General features: G+C 31.4%; 1 non-coding gene across 1 annotated transcript; it reads right to left on the reverse strand.

The window, feature by feature from the left end:
* Positions 1-13845: 13845 nt before the first annotated feature.
* On the reverse strand, positions 13846-13949 carry LOC125995493 (U6 spliceosomal RNA). The gene has a single exon (XR_007491008.1). It is a non-coding gene; the product is annotated as a U6 spliceosomal RNA (small nuclear RNA).
* Positions 13950-14289: the final 340 nt, after the last annotated feature.

Raw genomic sequence — 14289 nt, forward strand, 5'->3', positions numbered from 1 at the left:
TTTTACTCAGTTAAAAAACAAATGTTTTTAAGAAATGTGTTTAAGAAATTTAAGAAATGTAGCCTTTTTGTCTCATCTCAACTGAGAAGCAAAAGGTATGTGTAAAATATCTTATGCAACCTGGGATATAGGTAGTACTAAATAAATAGTCATTACAAACAATTGTCTTATAATAATATATTTATTCAAAATTTGCATTGGAAAAAATTATCATGTGATTCTCACAAAAACTTAAAACTAAATAAGAAAAATATGACAGACTAAAATATAACTGATGTTCAAATAAGACATCTGTCCATGTTTATGTAATTTAGTAAGGAAGAAATATGAGTTTGTGTAAATAGTTAATAGTATTTATAATATTGTCAAAGAAGGTCACTTGTCTTCATTAGTAAACAAGACTCTTGTTATCATGTAACTGTATATTTTAATAATTTAAAAATGATTAAATGGAAAGGTAAAAGCAAATTATACAAATTGATTCTGAATTCTGACTAGGATATCCCATGAGCCAAGAAAATTAAATATCTAAGTGCTTAATTACAGACTAATGACTAAAATTTAAATGATTTTTTTAAGTACGGGTGAAAAAATAGCAGATGGAGAAGAAAGCATGATGTTTGCCTGGGGACATAAAAATAATATGAAAAAGAGAACCATTGAAGACAGAAAATACTTTGGGGCAAGCCATTAGAAGGAAATGTACAAATGAAGATAAATGAGAAGTATAGATTATTATAAGAAATGAAAGTGTAGAAATGGATATTAATAACTAGAGTCCCAAAATGTTACCATTAGTCATAATCTATCTCTTTAGTTTTCAGTTCATTTTGAAATTATCAGCTTAAATTGTTTACTACAGTTCTTCTGCTTTCAACAATCACATACGCCGGGCTTGAGTCTACTACTTATGAGCTGAAAAATTAGGTTTACTAAGAAAATCCTTGCAATGTGTTGGTGTATATAAATATATATGTATATATTAATATATGTAGGTAATCTGAGAACACCTAAGTTTGAGTGTTGATCTGAAACTTTATTGTTTATTAGAGTATATTTCCAAATTAATTTATTATAATTGATAATAATAAAACAACCTATTTTCAAAGGTTTATATAAAAATGAAGCAAAGAAAGCATGAATAATAGCATGACAGAATACCTTTAGTCAGCTCTGTTATTTCACAATATGATTGAGCAGACATTTTCCATTTTAGTTTGAAAAGGCATGATTACATACAATCTAAGTTTATTCTATTGTTGAGAATTCTAGTACTCCTGCTCATCATTAAATACTAAAGAATAGAAAGAATTCTAACCCCCCTAGGACAAATAATTTACTCTTCTTGATATTTTCTTACTGTTGATATAGTTTTTCTAAAAGAAGTCTTTATAATGATTATAAATAAAGGTACATTTATCCTCTGATAGACTATGTCTGCAAATCTATAAAGTGTTTGGTGCTAAGTAGCCAGTTAAGTATAAACCAGAGCAAAGTGCAAAGATTTTGTATTCCTAAGTTTCTAATTATCAAAGATATTCTCAACTTAGGGTAGACTCAACTCAGGGTGGACTCAACTCAGGGTAGATTCTGGTCTCATGCTAGATTGAGTGGGAACCCAGAATCTAAATAAAGACATCAAAACATAGAAAATCATTAATTCAAAAGAAACTAAATTATTAAATAATTATTTTGAGTGTTGAATTAGTAGAAATAATATATGTAATTGCTCATACCTGGGCAGGAGTGGATGCCCAGATATAGGGTGTTTGCCTTGCACTTGGCTGACCTAGGATGGACTTCGGTTTAATCCCCCAGAGTCCCATATGGTCTCCCAGATCAGGAGCAATTTCTGAGCACATAGCCAGGAGTAACCCCTGAGTGTCACAGTGTGTGTCCCCAAAAGCATTTTATATATAAAATATATATATATATATATTATATTGCTGAAACCTATGATTCAGTTTTATCAGAATTATTTACTTCAAATTATTCACATATATTTGAATAGGAATCATACATCAAAGCAAATGGAGAGAGGAATAGAAGAATATGGAGGATATACAAGTGCTACATGTATTTTTTTGTTAGTGAGCTTTTCTTTATTTGCTTTCCCCCGTTCATTGGAACCCTTTCATGATTTATATTATCTTAGATGCTATGGGTTTTTAATTTATCTCTAGAGTTCTTTAAATATATTCATCTCCACAATCAGTTGACTGGGTGTCTTTGGTGAAAAAGAAGACTGTAGCTCTTCAAACATAATGTTGAAGTCTGATCATTGTAATGCATCTTCTGGTGACTTTTCTTATTTGTTTCTTACAATTATTGTTTAACTTAGCTAACTACAGCTGGTTTACATTACATAAAATTATTTGGTTTTTTGGGAACTTAGCATATAGTGTGCATCAGAAATAGTGCACTAATAGTGCTGAGTATATGTGAGAAGAAAATCCGGATTACATTCAAGGGATGATTTTATTTCAAGATTCACCAGGCAGAGTTTGCATAGTAGTTGTATTTAAAGTTCAAGGAGTTGGTACTTGATTCAAATTCATATTAACTATATTTCTTTTGATGGTTTACTTTACGTACTCTTGGCCCCAATTCATTATTTTGTAACTTTTAAAATAATTTTCTTTCTAACATGTATATCATGTAACTATAAACTTTTGTCTTGTTATAATAGATGAAATAAAACCTTTTTGTTTTCACTATTACTTAGAAAACTTAAATATAAAAACAGTATAATTTCACAACTAGCTAAAATAATGTACTTTGTGTTAATATTTTTAATAGATTTTGACAAAATTTAAAACAGAGCTTATTTATCTTACCATTTTTATCCCAAGAAAAAATTATGAAATAAAATACTCACACACATATACATATGATAGAAAAATATATTTTGCATGAGGATTTAATTCAATCTTCTAGCCAGAGGTGTGAAACTTAACATGACGAATTAAAGATAAAAAGCAAGCTAGTTATATATGTTATAGATTAGTCACAAATTTCATTTCAATTTGTTTCTAAAATAGTAATATAGTTAATTCTAATTACATATAAAGTTTCAAAATTAAATATTTAAATATATAACTTTGTGTTATTTTATTAATATTTGTGGCCATAATGAAGTATGAAAATCAGATATTAAAACTATTTATAAGTTTTAGCATGACATTTGTATTTATAGAAATTTACCTCATATAGGGTGTTATAAATATCTCAAAATATTTATTAACATTGGAAATTAAGTAAAAATGAGAAAACATATTATGAGAAATATCATTAATTTCATTAGAAATAGTCAAAAAACACCTACCAAGAAATAAGGTTAAGTAAAAGATGATACATAGTCCAATAAAATAAAACTAGCATAATTATCACCTGATAAATAAGTAAAAACAATTTTCAGTTCTCATTTCGTAAATGAACTCTGAGAATAATGTGTCTTTATGCAGTATTCTCCCTTTTAGTTTCTAAAACCAATAGAAGAAGTTAGGGGTGAAAGTGAAGACAAAGTTTTTCTCATCACCTTCTCAGTACTAAATTTTAATTAAGTAATTTTAAAACAAGCATAAAAAATAAAATATGTTCCTTATAAACAATGTTCTAGCTGCAGAGTTCAAATTGATAATGCGTCTTTCTAACATTCCCTTTCATGTTATGATGCTATCAGTTTCATGAAGATATTGAATAATTATGCACAAATTACTGTATTACTTGGGAGCACATGACTAAACTTATCAGAATATATGATATTTATACTATTTATCAAGTAAGTTAGTATTGAAAATTAACAAACAATGGTCATTGTTGATGAATTGGGATCACTTTTATTGGGTAATTTTTTAAAAAAAATTTTGTACTTATTTTGTAAGAAAGGTAAAGGTCATAAGGAACCAATTTAATTACATTTTAAAGTTTCTTTACATATATAAATATTTTATACTATTTTATGGTATAAGTCTTTTCATTTTAATAAGTTCAGTATCTGTGTAATATTTTACTCTCACATATTTAATATTATTACTATATATTTATTATATTAACAAATGTTTGGAATTAACCCAAAATCAGTATAATTGAATGACTACTCCTGGTTCTGATTTTAAGGGTTACTCCAGATGGTTTGGATAACCTTACAATGTTCCAGAAATTTAGGAATTTGTAACATAAGTTCTTTAGCAACTATCACCCAAATTTCTAAAAAGTTATAACATAGTCATTACTGTAAGTTGACATGTTTGGGAAAGTTTAAGAAGACTAAAATTAAAATGGTATGTAAAGTGAAAATTGTATTTATAAAAATATGCATCCCAGACTTTCTCTGAGCATAGAAGTATAACACAGTGTCAACAAAAGAATTAGAGTAGGACTATAGAGATAGTTCAATTGGTTATAGCAACTGTTTTTTATATAACAGTCTCAGGGGCTCTCCCTAAGATAATCTGATATTCTGAGTACTAAGCCAGGAATACCTGATTTTTGACAGGTATGATAAAAAAATAACAAAATAAAACAGAAAAAAGGAAAGTTAGCATATATCATCCACTAAATATAATTACAGGTTAAACAATTCAAATGCCTTATTCAACTCCTTCAAATGATTCAAGATTTTATGAATAATGCACAGTTTTATATATATATAAATATATATATATATAACTTATATATATATAACTTATATATATATAAGTTAGTTCTTCTATCAAGGCAAAGGTACAATTAACATTAAGTTCTTCCTGGCACAATTTTCAGAATCAACTTTAATATTTAGAAGCACAAATATACTTAAAAATAAAATCAAACAATATAGGGATATGAAAGACATTGTAAAATCTAATCAAAGATGTTTTATATGCTATATTAGTAGTTAATTAAAATAACTATTATTGACATTTTCAAGGAAACTGAGAACATGGAGTCAAACATCCATAATAAAGTTATATTTCAACATAAAGCTAAATAAAAAAAATAGAATGAGACTGAAGTAAAAAAGATTTCTTAAATGAACAAAAAATAAAAAAAATTTAGTTAAATAATTCTCAACAGATTGGAAATAGTCAAGAGAATAAGTCATCAAATTAAAGAAAGACTAATGTAAATGGTCCAATCTACATAAAAGATAAAAACATGTTAAAACTATGAAATAGAATATTTACCTTGTTAAATATATTAAATAAAATTGTAACAATGGTACATTTGTAAGCACAGAAAAAAGAGTGAAAACTAGTACAAAATAAACATTTTACGTTTAGTAAATAGAATTCCCCAAATTTTGAAAAGATATTTCCTAAGATGTCTTTATAACCCCTAGTATTAGAAAAAAAAACTATATAAAATAACACCAGACATGAAATTGTTACAGTGATAAAATAAATATTTAAGATATAAAAACTAACATTTTGGAAATATCTGGAAACAAACAAGTAATAGCAAGCATGGGAAAATTTTAAGATAGACACATAATATGAGGTTTTTACAGAAAAATACTTTTTAGTGCTTTTAATACTTCTGAGAAATAACAGGCTAGCAAAGTTAGAAAAACATATATATGTGCTTTTAGCTTTCTACTCTACTCAATACTATTCCATAATGTGTTGACACCACACTAATTTAATTTTGTTGGTTTATTATAATCACTAAGAACTCTTTTGTCAGATATTTAACCTCTGCTAGATATATCTACTACAATATATTGTGACGTATTTTATAGTGACTGTTAATTTAATATGTCATATTTATTGATTATTGGTACCTAAATCAAGCATAGCTTCAAAAGTAAAGAATGAAAAACTAGTGAGAGAGCACAGGAGTCAAGGAGCTTACCTTGCATGTTGCCAAACCTTGTTTAGCCCAGTTTTGCATGTGATACCCACAAGCACTTCCAGAAATGACCCCTAAGCACACCCAGGAATGGCCTAAACTTCCTTCCCATAAAGTAAATATGAATACAATAAGGTCTAGAATATGGATACAATAGTTATAATGATCTTCAAGCATGCTGTAATTCTACCCAAACAATTTTTCTTTCTTTTTTGAGTTTTTTGTTTGATTTTTTGTTTTGGGCCACAACCGGTGAGCTCAGTGGTTACTCCTGGCTATGCATTCAGAAGTCGCTTCAGGCTTTGGGGGACCATATGGCACGCTGGGGTAGGCTAGAGCACGCCTTACCACTTTGCACCACCGCCCCAGTCCCCAAACAATTTTTCTGTAATTAAAGTCAAAGGCAGAAATGAGACAAAAAAGGTAGTATGAGGCCAAGGGGAAACACCTGATAATACTTAGGACTTAACTCCCTGGTTATGTGTTCAGAGATGATTATGGAAGGTTTTCCACTGACTTTATGTTATCCTAGAGAACTAACTGGGATTGGCCACATACAAGACAAGTTTTCTAACTACTGTATTGTTTTTCTGCCTCTAAAGCATATCTTCTAGGACAGTGAACCTATTAGGAGTGGATCTTGGGAGAATGGGATTAACTATCATCCCAAAAGTCACTATGACATCTGGTTCATAATTTCATCAAAGCTTGTCCAACACTTCCTTTTTTTTAATTTTGTTTTGTTTTGTGGTGGACCTCTTATGGTTCTTGCTTTAATCAGCAAAGAAATTTTTGGGGGGCCACACCCGGTGACCCTCACGGGTTACTCCTGACTATGTGTTCAGAAATCGCTCCTGATTTGGGGGACTATATGGGATGCCAGGGGATGAAATCGCAGTCAATCCTGGGTCAGTCTCATACAAGGCAAAAGCCCTACCGCTGCACTATCGCTCTAGCCGCAGAAATCTTTTTGAACCCTTTCAACTTCCCAAACTGCTAGATCAAATGGAAAGGACCTGTTTAATAAACACATGTTAATTCAGAATGATATGACTTTATGTTCTGAATACAATTATTCAATATCAATATTATCCACTCCCACATATATCCTTCAGATTTTTTCTATAGATAGCCAAATATTGTTCTTCTGGAGGGCAGCATATATATTCAGTAGTCATATATTACACTACATCACAAGTGCTTATGGGAACTTGAATCTACTAATGAATCTGGAAACAAAAAGCAACAGGCATGACAAACACCTCAGGTGATATCATTACAACTTTCCCAAGTAAGTTCCCAGGAAATGCAGACTCCAATTCTTTCAGAAAGAGATGTTAGTGGAGACACAGATATCACTAGGTGCAAGATGAAGCATTTTTAAATAGGGGTTCCACTCCCAAAGAAGTTTAATCAGAAGTAGGGACTAAGGGAAGCTAACATCATCTGTGTCATCCTACAGGATTCTATCCTCATGTATAGGACACCATTATTCCCCAAATAATGTTCTTCTGCAATAGCTGTTGGGTATATGAATAAAAAATACATGGAGATAAAATACTTCCCATGTTCTGCTAAAATTGGTATTGAAATGTGTCCCATTCAAGAAAATGAATTTCAATATACAAGAGATAAGCCATAGTATGTACATAAAACAAACACATATAATATATATACATATAAAAATGTGTGAGAATGGGAGAATGATTAACAAAAGCTCCCTCAAAGAAGACATACAGCTGGCCAAAATGCATGTTAGAAACTGCTTTGAATAGCTAAGCAGGGAAATGCATATCAAAATGATATTTTATCTCATGCCAGAAAAATTGACACAAATCAGTAAGAACAAAATCAACCAGTGTTGACGATACAAGGGAGAAAGTGAAAATTCTCTTTTACTACTGGTGGAAATATAACATGGTTCAAACTTATCTAGAAAATAGTATTGGCACACATAACAAAAACAAAATAAAACAAAGAAAGAAACAAAAAGAACTTTCATGTGATCCAATAATTCCACTTCTTGGCATCTAGCTTTTTTTTTTTTGTTGTAGCTTTATTTTCCTTAGTTTCAAATTTCCTGTTTTGCTATGTGATTTTCTTTACTCCTTAGGTGTTTCTGTAGTTTCGACTTTTACTTTGACTTGGCCAAGTTCCAAGTCTGCCAATATTTCTTGAGCTCCTGAATGTTTTAAAGGCTCAATCACACAAACACTAGAATTTAGAAAACTTGTTGTTTTTTTTTTTTTTTTCACATTTTCAGCCCATATCTAAACCAAGGATTTTCAAGAAATTATACAGTTATCTTATTTTGTTAGTTATACGTGCTATTTTCTCTATTATTTTGCCAACATATTCCAGTTAAGATGTTTCAAAACTCTTTTTGAATTTCTTCTGCTAAATAAAAATTCATTCTTCTCTAAATTATATCAGGCATTCACGGGCAGCTCATTCATGAGAGCAGAATGTTCATTTGGACATTATACCATACCCTTCCATCCCCCTTCATTTACATTTTTGGTGTGCCTGTTCAGGCCTGAATTCATGTACACTATACTCACATCAAAGCCTCTATTCCATTGCTTATATAAAAATTGGTTATGAAAGAAAATATTTGGGGGCCAGAGTGATAGCACACCAGTAGGGCTTCTGCCTTGGGCATGGCCGATCTTGAGTGGACCCAGCTTCGATCCTCAGTATCCCATATGGTCCCCAGAGCCTGCCAGGACCTATTTTTGAGGGCACAGCCAGGAGTAAACCCTGAACACTGCCAGGTGTGCCCTTCCCCCAGAGAAAGAAAGAACGAACGAAAGAAGAAAGAAAAGAAAGAAAAGGAAAGAAAGAAAGAAAGAAAGAAAGAAAGAAAGAAAGAAAGAAAGAAAGAAAGAAAGAAAGAAAGAAAGAAGGAAAGAAAGAAAGAAAGAAAGAAAGAAAGTAAGAAAGAAAGAAAGAAAGAAAGAAAGAAAGAAAGAAAGAAAGAAAGAAAGAAAGAAAGAAAGAAAGAAAGAAAGAAAGAAAGAAAGAAAGAGGGGCCGGGCGGTGGCGCTGGAGGTAAGGTTCCTGCCTTACCTGCGCTAGCCTAGGAGACGGACCGCGGTTCGATCCCCCGGCGTCCCATATGGTCCCCCAAGCCAGGAGCGACTTCTGAGCGCATATAGCCAGGAGTAACCCCTGAGCGTCACCGGGTGTGGCCCAAAAACCAAAAAAAAAAAAAAAAAAAAAAAAAAGAAAGAAAGAGGAAGGAAGGAAGGAAGGAAAGAAAAAGAAAGAAGAAAGAAAATATTTAAATTCATCCCCTACTGCTCTTGTCATGATCAATGAATTTTAACTAGGCTGGGATATTTGTCTGTTTGCAAGCAAAACATGATCGGAGTTCAATAGATAAACTTTGAGCCCCTTTTCCCTTTACAAGTCGTAAATAATCTTGATTCTTCATTCTGTCCCAAGTATTCAACGACCCTTCTCTGTGACTTTTCTAGTTCAATCATAGGTTCCTGCACTTAAGCACTTTTGCTATATTCTCCATCCTAGTGTTTCAATGAAGCACCTTTTTGTTTTTTTGTTTGTTTGTTTATTTTGTTTTGTTTTTGGGTCACACTCGATGCTCAGGAGTTACTTGTGGCTATGCTCTCAGAAATTGCCATTTTGTTTTAAAAAAATATAGTCCCTCTGGAATAATCCTTCCAGAAACAAGAACCAGGCACTCTGAACTACTTAGATGAAATTTTACCTAGTAGTCCTGACTCAAATGGAATATTTCAGTGGAACCTTAATTTAGGTAGTTTTAAATAAATTTCTAAAAAAATTCAAAATTTTGTATTTTCTTCCTAATTTTTTCACTCCGGGAAAAAATTTGTTATGCCTCCAAACAATATTTCATTTCTTTGTCTAAGTCTTTAGAAAATAGCTATATGTAATTATATTGAGATGCCAAACCAGTATGAATGTAAAGACTAACTTCCCTAAAATAATCGTCCTCTTCATAAAACCAAAGACATTTATGCAACTAAATTATAAAAGGTTTATAGTTTTGGAAGATATATTTCTCTCTGGGCAATAACTTACTGAGAGTAAACTAGAATTAGGAAATTTAGCCATAAAATATAGATGCAATATCAATTTATATCTATATGTATACAGATATAAAATAGCTATAAAATGCAGTTGGCATTATCTAAAACAAAAATATTATTTGCTTAAATTTTCATATTGAGCACTAACTGCTTTAATCAAATTGTGTTAAAATATAATATAGTGATTATTATAAAATACTCATTCTATACATATGTGCCCCATATATTCTTAAAATTTATATAATTTAAGATTCAAAAATATCTAGAGGTGGTATAGAAATTATTTTACTTGCCAGATTTTTTTAAAGAGAGTTAATATGGTCAGGTGACTTACTGAAGGTCACAGAGCTCACTAATTACTTATCTAGTGCACCTTTGATTAGACCATTCTAATTGAGCTTCTCCAATATGATTGAGATGTCAAGACACTTCAATAAGTTTAAGTATTTGATCAATAATGCCAGAAGCTACTAATTAGATGGGGTAACATTTATGGATGCATTAAGAAGTATCACTTCTCTAAGAAGCACTACCAAATGTCATATCTAACTAGAACTCAACTCACCTTGTCATAATTGTCCTGCTAAATAAAGTATTCAGATTATAAATTACATGCCCATTAGCTTAGATAAAGTGCTGATAGTTACATTGCTTCTAAAACAGCTCACTAAGCATATTAATAAGTTTCCTCAAAAATTGTATGCAGGTATAATTGGGCCACGTACAGGTGAAAGTATCAGGATCGCTCACTGCAGGACATGAAAATAGAAAATTAATTTTCTAGTTTCAATAAACCTTTACTATTAGGTTTGTATTCTGACATGTCATTTCAGAATAAATGGAAGGTAGCTATAATGACAGAGTCAAGCAGAGTGAGTTGTGTCTAACAGGGCTTTCATTGAATGTTAGATATGATGCAGCTAAACTGAAATTAGTGATTTTCACTAACAACAGTAAAATGCTCTGAGAAAGTAAAAGCGATGAAGAAAGAAAAACAAAAGAGCAAGAAAGAAAAAGATGGAACAAAAGAAAGAAGCAAAGGAGAAGAATGAATGAAAGGGGAAAGAGAACAAAAAAGGAGAAAAGAAAGAAACAAAGAAGAAAAAGAACAAAAAGGAGGAAAGAAAGGAAGGGAAAAAGGAAGGAAGAAACAAAGAAAGAGAAAGAGAAGAAAGAAAGAAAGAAAGAAAGAAAAAGAAAGAAAGAAAGAAAGAAAGAAAGAAAAAAGAAAGAAAGAAAGAAAGAAAAAGAAAGAAAAAGAAAGAAAGAAAGAAAGAAAAAAAAGAAAGAAAGAAGAAAGAAAGAAAGAAATAAGAAAGAAAGAAAGAAAGAAAGAAGAAAGAAAAGAAAGAGAAAGAAAGAAAAAGGAAAGAAAGAAAGAAAGAAAGAAAGAAAGAAAGAAAGAAGAAAGAAAGAAAAAAGAAAGAAAAGAAAGAAGAAGAAAGAAAGAAAGAAAGAAGAAAGAAAGAAAGAAAGAAAGAAAGAAGAAAGAAAGAAGAAAAGAAGAAAGAAAGAAAGAAAGAAAGAAGAAAGAAAGAAAGAAAGAAGAAAGAAAGAAAGAAAGAAGAAAGAAAGAGAGAGAGAAAGAAAGAAAGAAGAAAGAAAGAAAGAAAGAAAGAAAGAAAAAGAAAGAAAGAAAGAAAGAAAGAAAAAGAAATATAGAGAGAGTGGAGGAGAAAGAAAGAAAAAGAATGAAAGAAAAAAAGGATGAATGAAAAAGAAAAAGAGGAAGGAACAAGGGAGGGAGGGAGAAGAAAGGAAGGAAAATGAAAGGATGATAAAAGGAAGGAAAGTGGGAAGAAAGGAAGAAAAGACGAAGAAAGAGATGGTATAAGTTTTGTGTGTGTGAGAGAGAGAAACAGAGAGAGAAAGATCAGTTTGTATAACCCTTTTACAGAACTAAGTGTATGAACCATTTGGACATGGTCTAGAGCAGGGGTGGCGAACACGCGTCTCGTGAGCAGCATGCGGCTCCTGACCAAAATGAATGCAGCTCTTTGTCTCTTCTCATTATTTTGTATACTGTGGCTCTTTGCCAAGTTTGGATTTTGTTCTGCTGCTTCTGGGGACCTCTGAGGAGAGATCTCCTAAGGAGGAGTCCCGCCCCCAGGCTGCGGCGTCCAGGCCTCCCATCCGTCGGAAACAACTGCATGGGACAGTGAGCGGGGACCCGTGTGTCACATGTTGGGTCACACCTTGCCGTTAGTTCTGAGTGTGGAGGACGCAGCACACTCTCACATCACTGCAGGGTTTTACCCTCACTCAAAATGACAAAATGCAATATGTGTTTAATAGATTATTGTTAAAATTAGATGCTTTTGTGTGAGTGTTTGTCTGTTTTGGCAGGTCACTGCATGGTGTGGCTCTCTGACTCTCACAGTTTAAAATTTTGGCTCTTTGTGTCAAACTTGTTCGCCACCCCTGGTCTAGAGGAACCACAACACATGAATTTACTGTGAAAATAGAATTGCCCTTTCTAGGATCCTCAGATAGAGAAAAGTTTGCAGTTCTCAAATTTCCCAAAAACTCATTTAAGCTTGTTGTATGAATGTCAGTAATTGGAAATGAAAGAAAGAAACATTATTTAAGATATTATGTTGTCTTTTTACACTAAAATATTAAGTGCAAAGAAAATTACTTGCATGCATTAATTTAAATCAACGAGTGATTAAAAAATAAATTACAAAAATTTAAAAATTATTCTTTATATTATACATTAGGTCTATTCTTAAATGAGTAATTAAAATCATTAAATTTTTTTAATGTGAAAAAAATAATGCAAAAACTTAGTCCCTGACAATCTTAGTTTGACACCACCAAAATTTCCTTGAATTATGTGCTGTAATTAAATTATTTTTGTGAAAATAAATAATCCTAAGCAAACAATATAGACAGATGGGATAACTTTTTATTCTAATGGATAACCCATGAATAATTTTAGGGGTTGACAGTTATATCTACTGATATCAAATATCACTACTGACAGTGCTAATATTCATATCATGCTAATATCTACAGCCTCGTGGAATGTATGTACCTTAACATTTGTACTATGTTTCCAGCCCTTATGAATCTTTTATTGGCTGAAGTGAAGCAACTGTTGAGGATTTTATAATATTGGTAATTATAAAGATCTCAGCAATGAACATAAGGAGTATAGCCAAAACTATAGCTATTGGTCCAAATTCTTATGGAGGCCACAATTCATGTACAGGGGAAGCTGATATTATGAATCTCTTAATACAAATTGTTGCGATAAAGACTCAACTATTATGAAAGTTTGTCATGATGTCACAAACCCAAAAGACATAAGATTTGCTATGGATTGGGAGGAGGGAGTGATCTATATATACAGCTCCATGATAATGGTTTTATTTTCCTGTTTTCCTTTGAACAAGTTTTAACACCAGTCTTATCACCAGTGTCACATTTCTCCATAAGCCCTCCCATCTAATTTCCTCCAACTCCTCAGCCTTCCTGCATCTTGATAGACACATTTCAGTATTTTCAGTTTAGATCTCACATATTCAGGTTTCTCTTTGTATACAACTTACTTTTTCATCATGCTGCTTTAATATTCTGTTGTTTTTGACTTTTGTGATTCTGAATATGTGTTTTGGGGGTTTTCTTTAAAGGTATATTTTCACTGAAAACTTTTGGGCCTCTTATATCTAGGTGCCTATTCTCCTAAATTCTACAAAATTCTTATCTAATATATCTTTATATATAGTCCATAATGAAGCTTGTTATTACATTCTTCAGAGACTTTAATTATGCCATTTTAAAACTCATTCCATAGTTTACTGCTGTGCTGTTCTTTCCTATACACACTACTTTCAGACTATTTTCCTTGTTTCTCGATGTTTCCTGTATCCCACTTTCAGTCTTAAATCTTTTTCTTAGCTGCTGTTATACTGCTGTTAAGCCTTCTATTAAGATTTTATTAATTGAACACTTCACAAATTTACATAACATCCTTGCACAAGTGCTATGATAATATTCTCTGTATTATTCAAGTTTTAGTATATGTGTTACCAAAACCAGCATTCTATTGAGGCTTTCATATTACCTATCAAATACATAATTTCTAAGTGTAGTTTTCTCATTTCAGCCTTCATAATTTCTTTGATTTGCTAACAATCTGTGACATTGTTTCTTGAAGCTCATTATACAGTTTTAATAAGCTGTCATTTAAATCATTGTATAAGAGTTGACTGAGCTGGTTAGTAGTTATAGAGTCTTTCATGTTATTATTTTCATTCATTGAACTTTGTATACATCTATGTATCTTCACAATTGTATTTATAGTTCTCCTGTTTTGCTAAATTTCAAATTAAAAAAAGAAGTTGCAAATATTAATGAATAAAATTACATTAAATAATGA

Source organism: Suncus etruscus, chromosome 17, assembly GCF_024139225.1.
Source record: "Suncus etruscus isolate mSunEtr1 chromosome 17, mSunEtr1.pri.cur, whole genome shotgun sequence".
NCBI classification, from domain to species: Eukaryota; Metazoa; Chordata; class Mammalia; order Eulipotyphla; family Soricidae; genus Suncus; species Suncus etruscus.